This window comes from Castanea sativa, chromosome 8 (genome assembly GCF_040712315.1).
Source record: "Castanea sativa cultivar Marrone di Chiusa Pesio chromosome 8, ASM4071231v1".
NCBI classification, from domain to species: Eukaryota; Viridiplantae; Streptophyta; class Magnoliopsida; order Fagales; family Fagaceae; genus Castanea; species Castanea sativa.
In genome coordinates, this window is record NC_134020.1 from 117,751 (window position 1) to 136,973 (window position 19,223).

General features: G+C 35.5%; 1 pseudogene; it reads left to right on the plus strand.

The window, feature by feature from the left end:
• LOC142605624 (CMP-sialic acid transporter 3-like) overlaps positions 1-10,271 on the plus strand; it is a 51,006-nt pseudogene extending 40,735 nt beyond the window's left edge.
• The last annotated feature ends 8,952 nt before the right edge of the window (positions 10,272-19,223 follow it).

The window sequence follows — 19,223 nt, forward strand, 5'->3', positions numbered from 1 at the left end:
TCTTTTGCAGAGATGATACGTCAAAGAGTAAGGTTAATAAACATCAGCCTATTGTCAGTGATAAAAAGGCAAGAGTAGGATGGGGGTATTAGAGGTGTCGAAACCTGCTACGGTGGTGGTGGGCAGCAATACTGGTGTTAAATTTGGTCTGGAAGCCGTGAGAGGTGGAGATGGGCGCTTTAAAGAGAAACCTAATTTAGGGGCAAAATCACTAAAGGAATTAAGAAAAGATTTCTGTTGCCGTTTGGTTTGAATTCAAAAGATTCTGATAATGTAAAATTGCAAGAATTTCAAGAGAAAGAGGAGATTTTTCAGGTTGTTAAAGAAATGGAAGGAGATGTATCTCTAGGTCCGGATGGTTTCTCTATGGCTTTTTATAACCATTGCTGGAGAGTAGTGGAGAAAGACGTTTTAGCTGTTTTTGAAGAGTTTTATCAACATTGTAAATTAGAAAAATTTCTCAATGCTACTTTCATTGCCTTAATTCCAAAAAAGAATGATGCCTCCAATATCAGAGATTTCTGGCCTATCAGTTTGTGGGGAGTGTACAAAATCTTGGCCAAGGTTTTGGCAAATCGTCTGAGAATGGTGTTTGATTAGTTGATATCTAAATCTCAAAATAGCTTTGTGGGCAGAAGACAAATTTTTGACTTGGTTCTTATTGAAAATGAATGTGTAGGTAGTCGACAAAAGAATGGGATTCTAGGGGTCATTTGTAAACTTTTTTCTTTTGATAAGTAACAAAGAAATTTTATCAAAAACACACAGCCCAGTACATAGGAAATGTACAAAAAGGCAAAAACATCAAGAAACCAAATTACAATGATCTAGCAGCACAGGAAGGGGAATACAAGAAAAAAATGGTAAAACAAGACACCATTCGAGAAGAGTAAAAAAGAAGAAAGATTTAAGCTCAATCATGGACCGTTCACGACCCTCAAAGCTTCTAGAATTCCATTCCCGCCAAATACACCACATCAAACAGTACGGCACAAGCCTCCAAATAACTATATTACGATGACGCCTGAATTTGCATGTCCAACAATCCAACAAATCCACTACCCTCTGAGGCATCACCCAACAAATACCAAACAAGCTAAAGATCATACTCCACATCTCAAAGGCTGTAGGACAGTGAAGGAGGAGATGATCTACAGATTCTCCACACCTTTTGCACATAAAACACCACTCAAGGAACAAAATGCCTCTTCTGAAGGTTGTCTATAGTTAGAATCTTGCCTAAAGCCGCAATCCAAGAGAAAAAAGCTACTTGAAGAGGAACCTTTGATTACCACACCATTTTTCAAGGGAAAAAAATGCTAGTAGAAAGGGCAATAGAATGGTAATACCCACTCACCTTAAAACCTCGACTGCTAGCTGGCATTCAACAAAGAATGTCAGAACCAACACCCCGCACCTTTGTGGAGTAGATCAAAACCATAAACGAATCCAAAGATTGTGACTCTTGGTCATTCACTAAACGACGAAACTGAATGTCCCAAGAAACTCTCCCATTTACAAAGCACATAACCTCAGAGACCGAAGCATCCCTTTTCCTACTAATATTATATAAATCTGGAAATGCCTCTTTAAGAGGGCGATCCCTACACCACACATCATCCCAAAACTTCACACAGGTTCCATCACCCACTTCATACCAAATGAACTTGGAAAAATCCCCCCAGCCATTCCGAATGAACTTCCACAAACAAACTCCATATGCACCAAACACAGATTTTGTTTTTTTTTTTTTATAAGTAAGACGCTTATTGATATCAAAAAAGGAAACACCCTAGTACACAGGGAGTGTACAAGGGTTAAATAATCAAGAACAAAAATTACAAGAATCTAAGAAATCAAGAAAAGATAAAAATAATTGGTTCTGCAAAGCAGCCAACCAATCTATTAAGGTTGTAAAGAAAAATAGCTTCAAGTCTAAGATTGATATCTCCATATCTTCAAAGCAACTGCTATTTCTCTCTCCAAAGACACCACAATAAGCAATGCGGAACAATCATCCATATATACCCATTTCGATGGCAACCAAATCTGCCTTGTCAACATGCTAAATAGCCCCACTACAAATTGCGGAATCACCCAGCTAACTCCAAACAATCCAAACACCATTGCCCACATATCCATTGCAACCGGACGATGGAGAAAAAGATGATCAACCGATTCACCATTGCGCTTGCACATGTAGCACCAATCCAATATCCAAACCTTCCTTTTTCATAAATTGTCAATCATTAAACACTTCCCCACAGCAGCAATCCAAACAAAGAAAGCAACTCGAGAAAGAATTTTCTGTTTTCAAATACTTTTCCAAGGAAAGCAACAGTCATTAGAGCCCACTAAGAGACTATAATAATCCTTAACCAGGAAACCCTTCTCTCTATCAAGTTTCAAGCACATCTTATGTTAGAAAAACACATGGAAAATACGTGTTTGTATCTCATACAAAACATGCGCAGCGGAAAATTAACGGATCTACTTCACTCGCAATTGATAACATGTACTATGTAAGTTTCAAAATTTAAGAACAAGAAAGCGTACCTTGGTGCGGTGAAATTCAAAACCAAAGATTATAAGTACTTGAAAATACTTTTAATCTTCACTCCAATTCTACTTAATGCCCAAGAAGTGTGGTCTCTCAATCAGTTTTTGAGAAGAGAATAGAAGACTATCCAACACTCACATACAAACCATTTCATTCCTTGTATGTTCTTAATGAAAACACTTATGAAAAGGACTTATTAAAATTATGTATTTTTCTCTCCTTATATATTAACTGATTATTTAATTAGGCTAGCCTTTTGAGCTATTTCAATTAAGCTCTTATGTGTGGCTTGGAGTGGGACCAATAAGACACTAGCTCCAATGGACCTTGGGCTTTTTAGTTAACTTTTGACAAGTCCAAAGTTACCATTAACTATATTTAATACCACTATATAAATATAGTTGCACTCTAGACCTTATCTATAAATTATATCTCAAGACTTTATTATACATACAACTCTTTCATTAAAATATTCGTAGTAATACAAAGTCATGAATGTAGACTGCCACTTTGAAGATTACTACATCCTAATCCTTGAGTATCCGGTTTAATCTTTTAAGTTATTCATTATATATTTATGAAATCCAATTCCATAAATATATATACTTTAGTAATTCCTTACTAAAGTAGTTGGGCCCAACTCTCTAAATAATCAAACTCATTAAACTTATCTCAAGGGAATATTTTGTATTTTCGTTAAGAGACTATGAATTTTATCTTGAAAATATATGTTCCATCAACACTAAATGTGGCTGCCCAACATTTAGAGGTTTTGATCGTGACTTTTAGATCTCACTCCTAATATATGAAAGCAACTTACACCTCATGATCAAGTCCATTATTCTCTCAGGATTAAGAGTTCATGTAAATAGAAGTCATGAGATTTATTATTCAATTGACAGTCGTTAGAAGAATAATAAATCTCATAGCGGTCTAGTTCAATATGTTTTAACTCTTAAAATATATCAACATACCAACTAGAAATCTCCATTTCCATGATCAAGACAAATCATCTTAGTTGATATATTATAGTCTTCGCATATGAAACCCCCAATTTCATCATCGACTATAAACTACATTTTGAGTTTACAAGGAACTTGTGATTTACATCTTCTGTGACTAAATCACATACAATGCATCTCATGGACTAAGATAATATCTCATTAATTCATTTATAAATAGTTTCATATAATTAAACAAATTAATTATTTATGACATGCCAATAAATTGGATTTTAGGGCAAAAACTCCAACATCTTATCCTCGCCAAACCCTTTCACCGAAGCACTATAAATGGTATTCATGAAACCAGCCAATGCCTCTGATTCCGGAGCATGCACACCCCTAAAGAAACTTACATCCCAAAAAAGGACTCCATTATCAAGCTTCATAAGCTCAACCACGCTAGCCTCCTTGTCTCGGCAAAATCTATACAATTCCGGATAGCTGACTGCAAAGGAAGTCTCACCACACCAATGGTCTTGCCAGAATTTCACCCATGACTCATCCCTAATATCATGTAGAATGTGGCGGGAAAAAGAAGGCCATCCCCGACTAATATTTTTTCACAAGTCCACACCATATGGACCATTAACAGGCCTAGTACACCAGCCACCCCATTCACAGCCATATTTCACCTCTATCACTTGCCTCCAAAGGGTAGTCTTCTCCATCCCAAATCTCCATAGCCACTTTCCAAGCAAAGCTTCATTAAAAAGTCTTATCTTCCTTATCCCCAAGCCACCCGAAGCAATGGGACTGCAGACAGTAGCCCATTTAACCAAATGGAATTTTGGTTTATCTCTAATGCCATCCCATAAGAAATTTCTCTGTAGTTTCTCAATTCGGTTAGCCACAGTAGCAGGAATAGGGAATAGAGATAGAAAATAAGTAGGTAAATTAGATAGAGTGCTTTTAAATTAAAGTGACTCTACCTCCCTTGGATAAGTACAGACGTTTCCATCCTGCTAATCTCCGTTCTATCTTCTCCAGAATTGGGTTCCATATTGCCTTATCCTTGCATTTAGCTCCTAAAGGAAGACTCAAATCCTTGCATTTGTGCACCAACCACCCCACTCATTCCCATACTTCACCTCAATGATCCTTCTCCAACGGGCATCATTCTCCAAACCATAGCGCCACAACCATTTGGCTAATAAGGCTGAGTTAAACCTTCTCAAACACCTAATGCCTATCCCTCCATTCTTCACTGGCCTACATATCTTAGACCAATTTACTAAGTGAATTTTATGCTCATCCTCCATACCAATCCAAAGGAAATCCCTTTGTAATTTCTCCATCCTCTTAGCCACCTTGTCAATGATAGGGAAAAGAGAAAGGAAATACGTAGGTAGGCTAGAGAGAGTACTCTTAATAAGGGTAACCGTACCCCCCTTAGATAAATACAACCTCTTCCAACCAGCTAGCTTTTGCTCCATCTTCTCCGAAATAGGATTCCAAATCGTCTTATCTTTAAAAGAAGCACCCAACGGGAGACCTAAATATTTCAGTGGAAGAGCCGACTCCCCACAGCCCAAAATCTCCACTAGTTCATGAAGATTAGGCACATCCCCAATTGGAATCAATTCAGACTTTCCTAAATTAATTTTTAGGCCAGACATTTCCTCAAATCTAGAGAGAATCCCACGCAAGGCTGTTATATGATTGCTATTAGCATCACAGAAAACAAGTGTATCATCCGCAAATAAAAGGTGAGACACCGTCATCAAGGAACCAGTCACATTCCCCGCTATGAAGCGCGAAAACTGCCCTGCTGCAGTAGCTGCGGCCAACATACGGGTCAAAGCCTCCATGACAATATCAAGGAGAAAATGGGATAAAGGATCTCCTTGCTGAAGTCCTCTAGAACTCCCAAAAAAAGCAGAAGGGCTACCATTGATCAAAATGGAGAATTTAACAGTTGATATACAACACCTGATCCACCTTCTCCATTTTTCAAAAAAGCCACACTGCTGTGATAGAAACATGAGAAACTCCCAATTCACGTGATCATATGCTTTCTCAATATCCAGTTTGCACAGCACCCCCGGAACCCCTGCCTTCAATCGACTATCTAAACACTCAGAAGCAATAAGAACAAAATCTAAAATCTGTCTACCTTTCACAAAGGCATTCTGAGATTCAGAAATAAGGCCGTGAACCACCCTACGCATTCGATTGGCTAACACCTTAGCAATAATCTTGTACAACCCTCCCACCAAACTAATAAGCCGAAAGTCTTTGACATCCACAACATCAGTTTTTTTAGAAATGAGAGCAAGAAAAGTAGCATTGAAGCTCTTTTCAAACACAACGTGGGCATGAAAACTATGAAACACATAATATCTGATTTCACCGAGCTCCAACAAGACTGGAAAAATGCCATTGTAAAACCATCTGGTCCTAGCGCTTTATCACCATTGAAATCATGGACCACTGCAAAAACTTCTTCCTCATCAAAAGGCCTGTCCAACCAAGTGGCATCTTCCTCAGTAATTCTAGAAAAAACAACCTCATCCAAAAGAGGTCTGTGGATTGAGACAAGGGGACCTGCTCTCTCCTATGCTATTTTTGATCATGATGGAGGTTTTTAGTAGGATGTTGAAGAGAATGGAGGGTGCTGGCTTACTTCGTAGTTTCAAGGCTGATGGTAGGCAGGATGGTGGAGAATGTGTTTCACATCTCCTATTTTCAGAATACTATTTTGTTTTGTGATGCAGATTCGGAGTAAATCCTTCATGTTCGGATGCTCCTACTTTGTTTTCAGGCGGTGGCAAACTTGAAGGTTAACGTGCAAAAGAGTGAAATGGTTCCTTTAGGGGAGATAAATAATGTGCATGCTTTGGCTAAGATTTTGGGGTGCAAGATTGGAACTTTGCCTGTGTCTTATCTTGACATGTGATGAGGGCTTCTCATAATCTCCTTTAATTTGAAATCCTATTTTGGAAAAAATTAAGCGAAAGTTGGCTAGGTGGAAGAAGCTGTATTTGTCAAAAGTTGGTAGATTGATGTTGCTCAAGAGTACATCATCTAGTCTTCCTACTTATTTTCTATCGCTTTTCGCTATTCCTACTCATGTGGCTAACAGAATCGAAAAGTTGCAAAGGAAATTTTTGTGGGGTAATTATAAGACTCATTTGGCAAGATGGGATAAAGTGTGTTTGCCTTTGGCCAAAGGTGGTTTAGGTATAAGAAAATTAACTACTTTTAACAAAGTTTTATTAGGGAAATGGCTTTAGAGGGGGGTGGTAGCTTTGAAGTTTGGAGAAGAGTTGGGGGGGGGGGGGGGGGGGGGGATGGACTTCTAAGTTGGGTAGGGGTGTTCGTGGGTGTGGTTTATGGAGAGATATTCATATGGGTTGGGAGGATTTTAGCAAAAATACTCAGTTTGTTGTTGGGATAGGGATGAGAGTGTGATTTTGGCAAGATGGGTAGTGTAGGGATCAACCTCTCCAACTGGCTTTCCCAAAGCTGTATGGTATTGCCATTGATAGTGAGGCCTTTGTTGAGTATTCATTGACAAGGCTGGGGGCAAGGGAAAGGAGAAGTTGGGATTCAATGAATTCGGGATCTTAATGATTGGGAGGTGGGTATAGGGGATGGCTTTCTTCGTCTTTTGAACTCTAATACCTTCTACAGATAATGGGGACTGGATGGGATGGAAGTTGAAACCTAATGGAGATTTTGACATCCGTTCATTTTACAATAAGTTACAAGGTTCTTTATCCGTCGTCTTTCCTTGGAAAGGTATTCGGAAAGTTAAGGCCCCTCAGTGTGTTTCCTTTGTTTGGACTGTAGCTTGGAATAAGATTTGTAGAGGTGAAAATTTGAGACTTAGGGGTTTTGATTTTGTTGATTGGTGTATTATGTGTCGTCGTTATGGGGAGACTGTGGATCACCTACTGCTTAATTGTGAGAAGGCTCATTTATTATGGAATTTGGTTTTTAAATCTTTTGGGATTTCGTGAGTCTTACCAAGAACGGTTCCAAATATGCTTTTTGGTTGGTGGAATTGGTTAGGGAAGCATTTGTCTAACATTTGGAATTTAGTTCCGTTGTGCTTATTGTGGTGTTTGTGGAGAGAGCGCAATAGGTGGACTTTTGAGGACTTGGATAGCTTCGGAGATCAGTTGCTTGCTGCTTTTAGCGGATCTTTATTTGATTGGTCTCGGGCTTGGGAACACACATCTAGTGATTCTCTCCCTTTGTTCCTTTGTTCTCTTCTCTTTTTTAATTAATTTTCTTCTTTATTTTTTTTCTTTTCTTTTCTTCTCTGTTTCTTTCTTTTCTTTGTAAATATTGGTTTGCTTTATGCTTTTCATGCATAAAGTTGCCTTTTGATTATACATCTTTCTTATTTATCAAAAAAAAAAGAAAAAGAAAAAGAGTTAATTCAATATGATATATGCACTGAAGACCTTCAACCCTGATTTATGCTTAAGCAAGGTATGAATTTCTTCTATCCAATTTGTGCTGTCATGTTCCACATGTAACCTCAGTTTTAGTGGCAAAGTAGCTGACCATAAACTGCCTTTCCATGTTCTTAAATTCAGTGGTGGAGATTTTTAACTTTTGAAATTGGATTTTGACAGTAATTTTCATGCATTACCTTTCTAATAGCCTGGCTTCTAGTCAAATACACTACTTCTGAAAGTTGAACAGTTTAAAAATCAGTTTGGTGCCATTTTTTTTACCATGCAGGTCTTAGCCGTATTTAGATGATTGAATTTTTTTTTTTCGAAGTAGAAGATATTTTGGTTACTGATGGAAGGATTGAAGTCACCGTGCTCTCATATTTTTGGTTAGTTGAATAGGGGTGAATATTTTGTCAGAAAAATCCATTTGACAATGATGTGGTATCATAACTAGCCAGGATGCTACCCTTGTTTGAATAAGGTTTGAGGCCTTGCTTGAATAAAAAAGGAAAAAGCATAAAAATAAGAACAAAATGTTTAACTGAGCGTTATTAAACATAAGTTCTTGTGACCCTAAGGAAACATCCTAGTTGGATATACATGGAATTGGGTCTTATGTTCATTTTTTTTTATAGTTTCATGGTTTAACGTTGAGGGGAAAAAATAACAAAACAGAGGAGAACATGGGCATCAGTCAGTTTTATTAGTTAGGGTTAAATGTTGAAAAATGGCTGGTTATGATATCTGCATTGCACTCTAACTTGTTAAAGTGCAATCAGACTTCTTTTGTCTTTCTTTTTCTTTTTTTTTGGCTGAGACAATCAAAGTTCATTTACTACCTTGGAACCTGTTCTCACTACAGGAGAGAGGTAAGTTGTGGTATCATGACCAGCTGGGACTACAATTGTTTAAGCAAATTTCCCACCCCCCAACCAACTAGAAAAGGCCATATTGCAAAGCTATTATGTTGTGAATTCTGTCATGGGTTCGCTCATTGAGCCACTGAGTTAAGTTGAAGTCTCTACCTTGGCCTGAATGAACTCTTCAGCTGCTCATGTTAATTGTGAAAGGGAAAAAAAGAACACTTCAAATATATTATAATTTTATATTATTTCATAAAAAAAATGACAGCATCCATATCATATTTTAATACTGGTATTTTACCATTATCTTTCACAAACTGGTGGGTTTACACTACCATTCCTTGTGCTTTTCTAAATCAGTTTTCTTGATGCTTGCAGATACAATTTTGAAAAAATATTCCTCAACTGTTGCAACAATTTTTACAGGAATAGCATCTGCTGCACTGTTTGGTCATACACTGACTATCAACTTTATTTTAGGAATCTCTATTGTGTTCATTTCTATGCATCAGGTAAATATGAGAGAGAGAGAGAGAGAGAGAGAGAGAGTCTCCATTCTATCTTATGAACTTGTCTTATGCATTACATCTCTGTACAGTTCTTTTCACCACTTTCAAAGATTAAGGACAAACCACAGAATGGTAATTTTGAAATGATCGACAATCAGAACAACCAAAGGTGTGTGCTTGTCCGCTTTGATTCTGTTTATAAGTTATATATGTAAACTAGTTCATGTCTTTGGTGGTTCACATCCATTGGCATCCTTCTATATATTTTTGTGAATGTGCAGGCGGACATGCTAATGAAGTTTCTTTTGTTATTTTCTTGTGAAATCAAGGTTTATTTTAATTTATTTATCTTAGATGACTATCAGTTTTAGTTGATTTCATCTGTGGGAAATAAGAAACATGAAGCTGATAGATGCCAAAATGTTCTCTTTACTTACATGATATTCTAGGTCAAAGGATACATCATTTGTAAATATGGCAGCTGGAGCAACTGAGGATGTAAGAATCTTCAGCTAAAGTTTTTTGTTATATTTGTAAGAACAGTTGTTGTTGCGATTTAATTGATTATTTGTACTCAAATTATATTATTCCTTTTTGTTTTTTACCTAATGTGATCCCAGGCAAGCCACCGTGTTGGACATGATGAGAAAGCGCCGCTTCTTCTCCACTAAGGTAACTTTGGTAACTTCACAATTTTTTGGTTCTAGGAGCATCTCAATCACTTTTACCAGTCAATTGAAACAAGAGGCGCCTTTGAAGTACTTGCTAGAACTTAAAAACTACCTGTGGAGACAGAAACCAGTCTAAATAATTGCAAGCCTGTCTCAGAGTTGGGTATTCAGGTCTAGTTGTCATTTAGAAGAATAATATTTCTACCTAAGATAATGTTGAGGCGTTATTATTTAATAAAATATCAAAATTTAAAATTTCCTGAATCATGTTTGTTGCTAACATTTGCACTTTCACCTATCTGAATCGCAAACCTGAAAAATGTTCGTTGTAACTAAGAGCTAATGTATTTTTAAAAAAAATACCAAAAAGCTAAAGTCTATAACCTGCATAATCATCCTTCACTTTTGTTATTATTTAAGGAAAGAAGAAAAGTTATTTGTATGTGCGTGTGTGTGTGTGTGTGTGTGTGTGTGTGTGTGTGTGTGAGAGAGAGAGAGAGAGATGTTTCCCTGGATACCTCCATTGTTCACGGCTTTGAAGCCTTCATTCTTTGAAAAGGAAAAAAATGGAAAAGAAAAAGGGAATAGCTTTATTTGTTTCGATCAATCACTCAATCTACAGTTATACCTACGTTATCCTTTGCAGCTGTAGTATATCACTGTCAATAGTTGCAACAAACAAATATTTAGCTGAAGAAAGGTTTGGGCAGAGTTCAGATATCAAATTTGAAATTGAAATTGAAATTGGTTCTAGGTAGGTAGCCAACTGTAAAGTTTCTGGAAGGATTTCATGCTTTAATGGATCTTAAAAATTTTTGAACGATGGATCTGGAATATGCAGTCAGTTTAAATTAATAATTGAAAATTTTAATAAAACTAAAGATTTTCTAAGTTAAATTTTGATAAAGTTTCATCATTGAAAAAAAAAATGACCTCACACTTCTCACCATATATATAATTTGATTTTTGCGGTCTGGATTCTGGAATATATCTGCCCTAATTTCCTGAAGAATAAAAACAAAAACAGATATTATACTCCAGTTGAAGTTTTGAAACCAAATTTAAAATTAAAGACAATACCAAAGGTGTTAAACCATGCTACATATGTTAGACTAAATTGCACTTCACCTTCTCTTTTTTATTTCTTCTTTTTGGGAAGGGAGGGGAGACTGGTGTTTACCCTTTTCCAGTGATAGCAAAAATTTTGGTGAAAATCATCAAAATGCTAATACTTATGCACCTAAAAAATGGATGAGGGAAAATATTATGTACTGCCATTTTTATGTCCTTGTGGCTTCACTACCTTCCCCGATATCAAGAAATTATTTTGTTGTTAGGATTCTTGCTGTTTGGTATTAAATGGGCTTATGCCGAAGACACTGGCTGAAAATATTAGTTGTTGTAGAGTTTAGAATCCCCCCACCCCCCTCCCCCCCCCCGCCCTCTTTTTAATTATTCAATTAAAAAGTAAAGAAGTGCTACCCAGGTACATGGGCTGTATACAGGGAAAAAAAAAAAGAAGGAAAATGGAGAGTTTGGAATTTAGTTACATTCTGTCTGATGTGGATGATTTGGAGGGAGAGTAATAACAGAATTTGAAGGAGATTTGTAGTTTTTTGAAATACTTGTGGGTGAAAATGTGTGAAAATGTGTATAATGTTGTTTAAAATGTAAAAATGTGAGTTTGAGATAGTAAAACAAACGGACCCTTAATTATATGCCCATTTCGAAGAATGTTCCAACCAAACCTACCGAATAAAAAACTCCATGTGACCTCAAATTATGAACACAAACCCTTGGATTTGTGACCATGACAGACTACTCACCAAGAAGTGCTGCTATAATGCTATTGTACACTAAAGTTAAGTTACATTGAGGTATACTGAAATAAGATTTTTATATAAAATTATTTTGATTATTTGAGTGTGGAATGTTATATATTAAAAATCAGATAGGAAAATATAACGAATTTAAATTGTTATACTTCAACTGCATCAGTAAAATTTGCCAATCATCTATCTAAGAAATGAGAAATTATGTGGGATGTGTAAAAAATATAAGTAGAATGTTTTTCCTGACGTTGTGGAACACTAAATTTATCGCATTCATTACAATTTATCTTTAAAATTAAAAGGGACATAAAAAGAGATGATTTAGCACCTTTGTGAAAATGAGTTCCTTGGAATCTGGAGCGACGACCTGAGATTCTTCAGAGAGCGACGTAGGTATGTTATACTTCGCCGGCACGAGAGTTGAGGTGCACTGAGTCTTCTCAAATGATGGTTTTTAGCTTCAGCTCTAACCGAAACAGTATCTTGGGCTCCAGTATGCTGTCGGGTGGGTTGATCTCTGAAGGAAAGAGGATGGTGGTTCTAGAACTAGTGCCGCGATTGTTTGGACCTCTTTTTCCCGTTCTTTTTCTGGAGTTTTTGCGAGCTGGGCCACTGGGCTTTGGAGTTTTGGGTCAGGAGGTTAATTCCTCTTGTTGCAAAGTTCTCTCTTGCCTCCCGAGGGAGGTCATGTTACTGGGCCTTGGAGTTTTGGGTCAGGAGGTTAATTCCTCTTGTTGCAAAGTTCTCTCTTGCCTCCCGAGGGAGGTCATGTAGGGAGGTCATGTTTGTGGAGGATGCAGCTGATTCTTCTGTGGGTTTTGGTGAAATAGAACTGTCAGCTTGTTTACCTCTGCAAACCATTGCTCCGAGAGTGGAATGGTTTGGAATTGGTTGGGGAAGCACTCATCTCAGATTTGGAATTTAGTTCCGTTAGGCATCCTTTGGTGTGTTTGGAAGGAGCGGAATCGGCGGACTTTTGAAGATTTGGACAGCACCAATAATCAGTTGCTTGCTTCTTTTAGTGAGACTATTTTTGATTGTTCTAGGGCTTGGGGACTCACGACTAGTGACTCTCTTCCTTCTTTTCTTAGCTCCCTCTTTTTTTTTTAATTTTTCATGTTGTTTGGTTTTCTTTTTTTGTTTTTGTTCTGTTCTCTTCCTCTTGTGTTTTCTAGGTCTGTTCTATGTTCTTTATGCATAAAGTAGCCTTTCGTATATATATTATTCTTACTTATCAAAAAAAAAAATCTAGATAGCTTTTGGTGTATGGTTGGACGGTTGGAGCTTTATCTTTTTGGAGACAGCAAATCTAGTGGCTGGTATAGCACCATTCCTGACTGCTTGGCTTCTGGCTGGAATTTCTTAAATAGATGGTGATTATTTCATAATTAAAATATTATAATTAAATAAAATACAAATAAATATAATAAATGTGTCAAAATTTAGCAATGTTAATTCATATAGCAGTGATAAATCTTGAAGGTTTATAACAAAAACATTACTTATAAAATAACATATTGAATTTATTATGCACTTGTTGTACTATATAGGCTTTTTTTTTTAATAGAAAATTCTCACTTACAATAATGTTGCAACAATGTATTCATGGCAAAAGTGATAATACATAATCACTCAAGTGAAAAATATTTGTTATTCGTTTCACATTATTCACAGACATTCTAGAGAGAGCTCATCCAGTTCCCACTTCCTTTTAAAAAAAAACAAAACAAAACAAAAAAACAAGAATTTGGGTCAAAAGGCTTTTTTTGGAGACATTGAAATCAAAAGAAAAAAGAAATCCATATACTTTTTTCTATTTGGAATTGGAGTCCCACCGGATCAAACTTTAGGATTACTCTCTCAGTTGGCTAATGCCACTCGAATCGTGGCGAATAAGTCACCATATAATCAAAGATATTCCATGTCCTTTTGCATTAGCTTTAACTTCCATCTTCTTGCCTAACCTGAAGAGGAAAGTCATACAGTGTCTCGCTAATTTTTCTGTTTATAGGAAACTATATAAATTTTTTATCATTTAGTCCTGTATAATTAACATTGATAATAGAATATTTAAAATATTATTATTGTAGCACTTAGTTTGATACCACATAACTACAGTATCTGATTTTATCATGATGCATGAGTGATTAAATCCCGTTAGTTAATATTTACTAATACTAGTTAATAAGATATTGTTATAGAGTTTTTATAGCTTAATTAGCACTCTCAAATGTACAAAGTATTTGGAGGCTTAAGAGAGAAAGAATTCGAGTTAAGAGAGAAAAGATTTGAGTTGTTGGATTAACAACCTATTGTTAATATTAAATTTATATATATATATATATATATATATATATATATATATATAATAACAAAAATATTCAAGGAAACTTCGTAGAAGTTGTGAGGGCATGCAGTCCCTTTATTACAAACATTTAACTATTTAAGTAACTGCGCCAGTCAACCACATACACTCCCTATTTTCCACACATCTCGCTCTCACTCATCACCTTTCCAACCGTTTCCTTGTTTTTTTGGTCATACCTTTTTTTCCACAAAGAAAAATGTGGATAAAGTCCAAAAGATTTTTATCAAGAAGAAAATTTAAATTATTTTGCATATTATATATATTCATTCCACTTTATTTTATGTGATATTCCACTTAGTTACACAAACGTGCTTTTATACTAATTTTATTATTGTGTTTTTTATGTGAACCATTCATTGATGAGTTGTAACCAAACTAATTATTCAATGAAAAAAAAAATCAAATTTTCTTCATGATCTTGAGAAAGTAATCCTAACTCACAATTTTATTTCATTCTATACTTTATATTTAAGTTAAAAATTCCAAAAGTTAAAATATTACTTAAATGATTAGAAGTTTAAGACTCGCATCATTGCTTAAAATTTTGGTATTTTGAAACCGTATAGAGGGTGGCCATATAGAGAGGCCGGTAAGCCTTGTACTTTTTTTTTTTTTGCTAAACGGTAAGCCTTGTACAGTTGTACAAGAAGTATAAGTTCAAGGATATAATAATATTTTACTGTAATACAAATAGTACAGGAAAAATAAATTAGTAAGTACATTCATAAAAAAAAGTAACCTAATGTGGTTGGGCGAGTGGTTGGACACTTGGTTTTAAAGTGGCTGTCTTGAGTTTGACTAGGAACTCCATAGTTCAAGTCAAGGCATCAGCACTTTGAAAAAACTCTGAGCCAGTGATTTACCCTACTATAGGCTCACCCGTCGCGAACAGTGATTAGTCTTTGGTTAAAAGTTTTGAGGAAACACTGTGAGAAACCAAAAAATAAAAAATTCATTAGTTGAGATAACTAACTAGAACCCACAATCAATTAATTGTCGTTCTAGGGGACATAAAAACTGATGAATTACTTTCTTTGTGATAAGTATCAACAATATGATTTTAGAAGTCCAGAGTTCGATAAGGTTTAATTTGTAACATTCTTAAACTTTGAAGTTTAATTTGAAACTCCTGAAATTTATATGATTATTTAATTTGAACCAGCCTTAAAAGATAAAACATTGCCTTAAAAATGTAATTTACTCTATCAAAAATGGAAAAAATAGGATATTTCAATAGACATTAACCCTGGACATGTCAGAGAAGGGGATCAAATGGGCTTATGCAGAAGACACTGGCTGAAAATATTAGTTGTTGTAGAGTTTAGAATCCCTCCCTTTTTAATTATTCAATTAAAAAGTAAAGAAGTGCTACCCAGGTACATGGGCTGTATACAGGGGGGAAAAAAAAAAGAAGGAAAATGGAGAGTTTGGAATTTAGTTACATTCTGTCTGATGTGGATGATTTGGAGGGAGAGTAATAACAGAATTTGAAGGAGATGAAGTGCTGCCTAGCAGACTAAGGGGGTGTTTGATACACCCACTCAAACACACATTTTTAATTTTTAAACAACATTATACGCATTTTCATATACTTTTTCACTCACACGTATCTTTATACATATTTTCAAACAATAAAACACATGTACCAAACACCCCCTAAAGCATTTTCTTTTTGAGCTCTGTTTCGGTGTATGTATACTGGGTGCAGTATGTATTCTTTTTTCTTTTTTTTGGATTGTTTAGATTCTTTATCTGTAATTTGTAATGTTTGGGGTACTTTAGTACACCAACCTACGTATAGTTTCTAGTTTTCTTAATTGCTTTATTTATCAAAAGATCTTAGACAAGTGAAATGCAATGTCTAAGTAGCAGTCAACGCTTAAAGAGCTGGATGGTATAAGATAGAGGAAATACAAACACCAAAAACTGTAACAAAATTATTCAAGTAGCATCTTCTGACCCCACTGTTTTGTGCTGATGTTTGAATTCACACCATTTGATGGACCCTGCATGTGATGTTCCCATGGTAGAAGGGGTATATAGAGTCTCGTTAGGAGTCAGGGAAAGAAGCACCATTGTTTTCATAACCGGACTGGCCGGTTCAACTGGAAACCGGAGGTCCAGCCAGAAGTTTGGCAACCAATTCAGGAATATATATTTCAAGTATCTTACAACTTAAAAACTACCTGTGGACACAAAAACCAATCTAAATGATTGCAAGCTTGTCTCAGAGTTGGGTATTCAGGTCTAGATGTCATTTAAAGGAATAATATTTCTACATAAAATAATGTTGTGGCATTATTATATAATAAAATTAAAAATTGAAAACTGTCTGAATCATGTTTGTTGCTAACATTTGCACTTTCAAAGTTTCGCCTATCTAAATCCCAAACCTGAAAAAGTTTGTTGTAACTAAAAGCTAATGTCTTTTTAAAAAATAAATAAAAATAAAAATACCAAAAGGCTAATGTCTATAACCTGCATGATCAAATCCTTCACTTGTGTTCTATCGCATTTCAGTCCAAAAAAAAATACTTCACTTGTGTTATTATTTCTCTAGTGGGAATGAAGAAAAGTTAATCTGGTGCTACCCAGGTACACGGGCTGTATACTAATTTTCATGACCAGGACTGGCTGGTTCAACCTGAATTTGGGGTTCAGTCAGTTTTTATGCAACCGGTTCAAGGAAGAGGTTGTGTTTTTGGATAAATGCACGCAAAGGGACTCGAAACTAGGCCCCCCTCGCAAAATTTTGTCTGACATGCTAACCATTAGTCAGCTTCTTGGGTCTTTGTGTTACAAACTATTATATTCATTATTTGTAGTTGAATTAATATGTTTATTTTGTCATGGTTTGATCTCAGTTAAACCCTAGTCTGATCTTAAAAATCTCAACATTTCCCTTGTCTGGTTCTTTGAATGGTCCTAGTTTCAAAACGTTGAGAAGCACCCATCAGAGCAACCAGATTATAGACTTTGATACTGTTCCTTAATCTTTAGTAAGGACTTGACTATACAAGGGTCCACTTGGGGTTTGGCTTCCCTCCAGTACTTATTTTATTAGACATTTCTTGTTATTTTAAATATACAATGGTAAGTGGTAGCTGGTTTTAATCTCCATCTTTTATTTAGGTAGTAGGTGATGTGTTAGCTTCTCATTAAAATAAAAGGAGATTCCAGTTAAAAAAGTACTGGAGGCAAGTCAAACCTGTCTACTTATGATTATTTAGAAAGAGAGAAAATGTAGAGGGTTCTTAGCTTTGGGGTTTATTTTGGACTTATGTGTGTGTCAACAATAAATACTGTAATCTCCTTGATTTATTTTGGATTTCTTACATTCCTCACTCATGGATGTTGACCAGAGGCTGAGCAATGTGCATTTTTATTTACTTTGAGCTGCTTGGTGATTGGCTATTTTATCTTCATAAATCAACCATTCAGTTTGTTGGTTTTCTCTCGAGTCTCAAAGCAAAATTTGCTAAATAGTAACTTTTTAGAAAAAAAAATTTGGTGAATAGCATGCAGCTGAAGGAAAAATTCTGGTTTTGTATCTCATACAAAACACATAGCGGAAGCAACAAACAATGATCTATTTCATTCATGATTGATAACATGCACTATGTAAATTTCAGAATTTAAGAACAAGATAGCGTACCTTGGTGTGGAGAAATTCAAAACAAATATTAGAAGTACTTGGGAATACTTTTAATCTTCACTCCAATTTCACTTTATGCCCAAGATGTGTGGTCTCTCAATCAGTTTTCAAAGGGAGAATGAAAGTGTGTCTCACACTCTCTCACACACCGTTTCTTATTTCACTTTTTTTTTTCTCTTACTTCTAATAAAAAAATTCTGTATGTTTCTCCCTTTATAACTAACTGATTATCTAATTGGGCTGGCCTATTAGGCCTTTCCAATTGGGCTTTAGTGTGTGGCTTGGAGTGGGACCAAAAGGGACCAATAAGACACTAGCTCCAATGGGCCTTGGGCTTTTCCGTCAACTCTTAACAAGCCCAAAGTTACCATTAATTATATTTAATACCACTATATAAATATAATTACACTCTAGGCCTTATTAATAAATTATGTCCCAAGACTTTATTATGCATGCAACCCCTTCATTAAAATATTCGTAGTAATCCAAAGTCATGAATATAGACTGCCACTTTGAAGATTATTACATCTTAATCCTTGAGTACCCGGTTTAATCATTTATGTTATTCGTCATATATTTATGAAATCCAATTTCATAAATATATACTTTAATAACTCTTTACTAAAGTGGCTGGGCCCAACACTCTGAATAACTAAATCCATTAAACTTATCTCAAGGGAATATTTTGTATCTTCATTAAGAGACTATGAATTCCATCTTGAGAATATATGTTCCATCAACACTAAATGCGGATGCCCAACATACTGAGATTTTGACCGTAACTAATAGATCTCACTCCTGATATATCAAAGCAACATACATCTCATGATCAGATCCATTATTCTCTCAGGATTTAGAGTTGATGTAAATAGAAGTCGTGAGATTTATTATTCATTTGACAGTCGTTAGGAGAATAATAAATCTCACAGCGGTCCAGTTCAATATGTCTTAACTCTTAAAACATATCAACATACCAACTAGAAGTCTCCACTTCCATGATCAAGACAAATCATCTTAGTTGATATGTTATAGTCTTTGCAGATGAAACGCCCAATTTCATCACCGACTACGAACTAAACTTCTGAGTTTACAAAGAACTTGTGATTTATATCTTCTGTGACTTTTCACATAAATCACATACAATGCATTTCATGGACTATGATAATGTCTTAGTTCATTTATATATAGTCTCATATAATTAAACAATTTAATTATTAAATACATGCCAATAAATTGGGTTTTAGGGCATAAATCCCAACAATCTCCCACTTGCCCTCAAAGACAATTTATCATATATCTGACACTTATTTCCCTTTAGAGTAATTCATAATCACTTTAAGGCAAGACTTGGA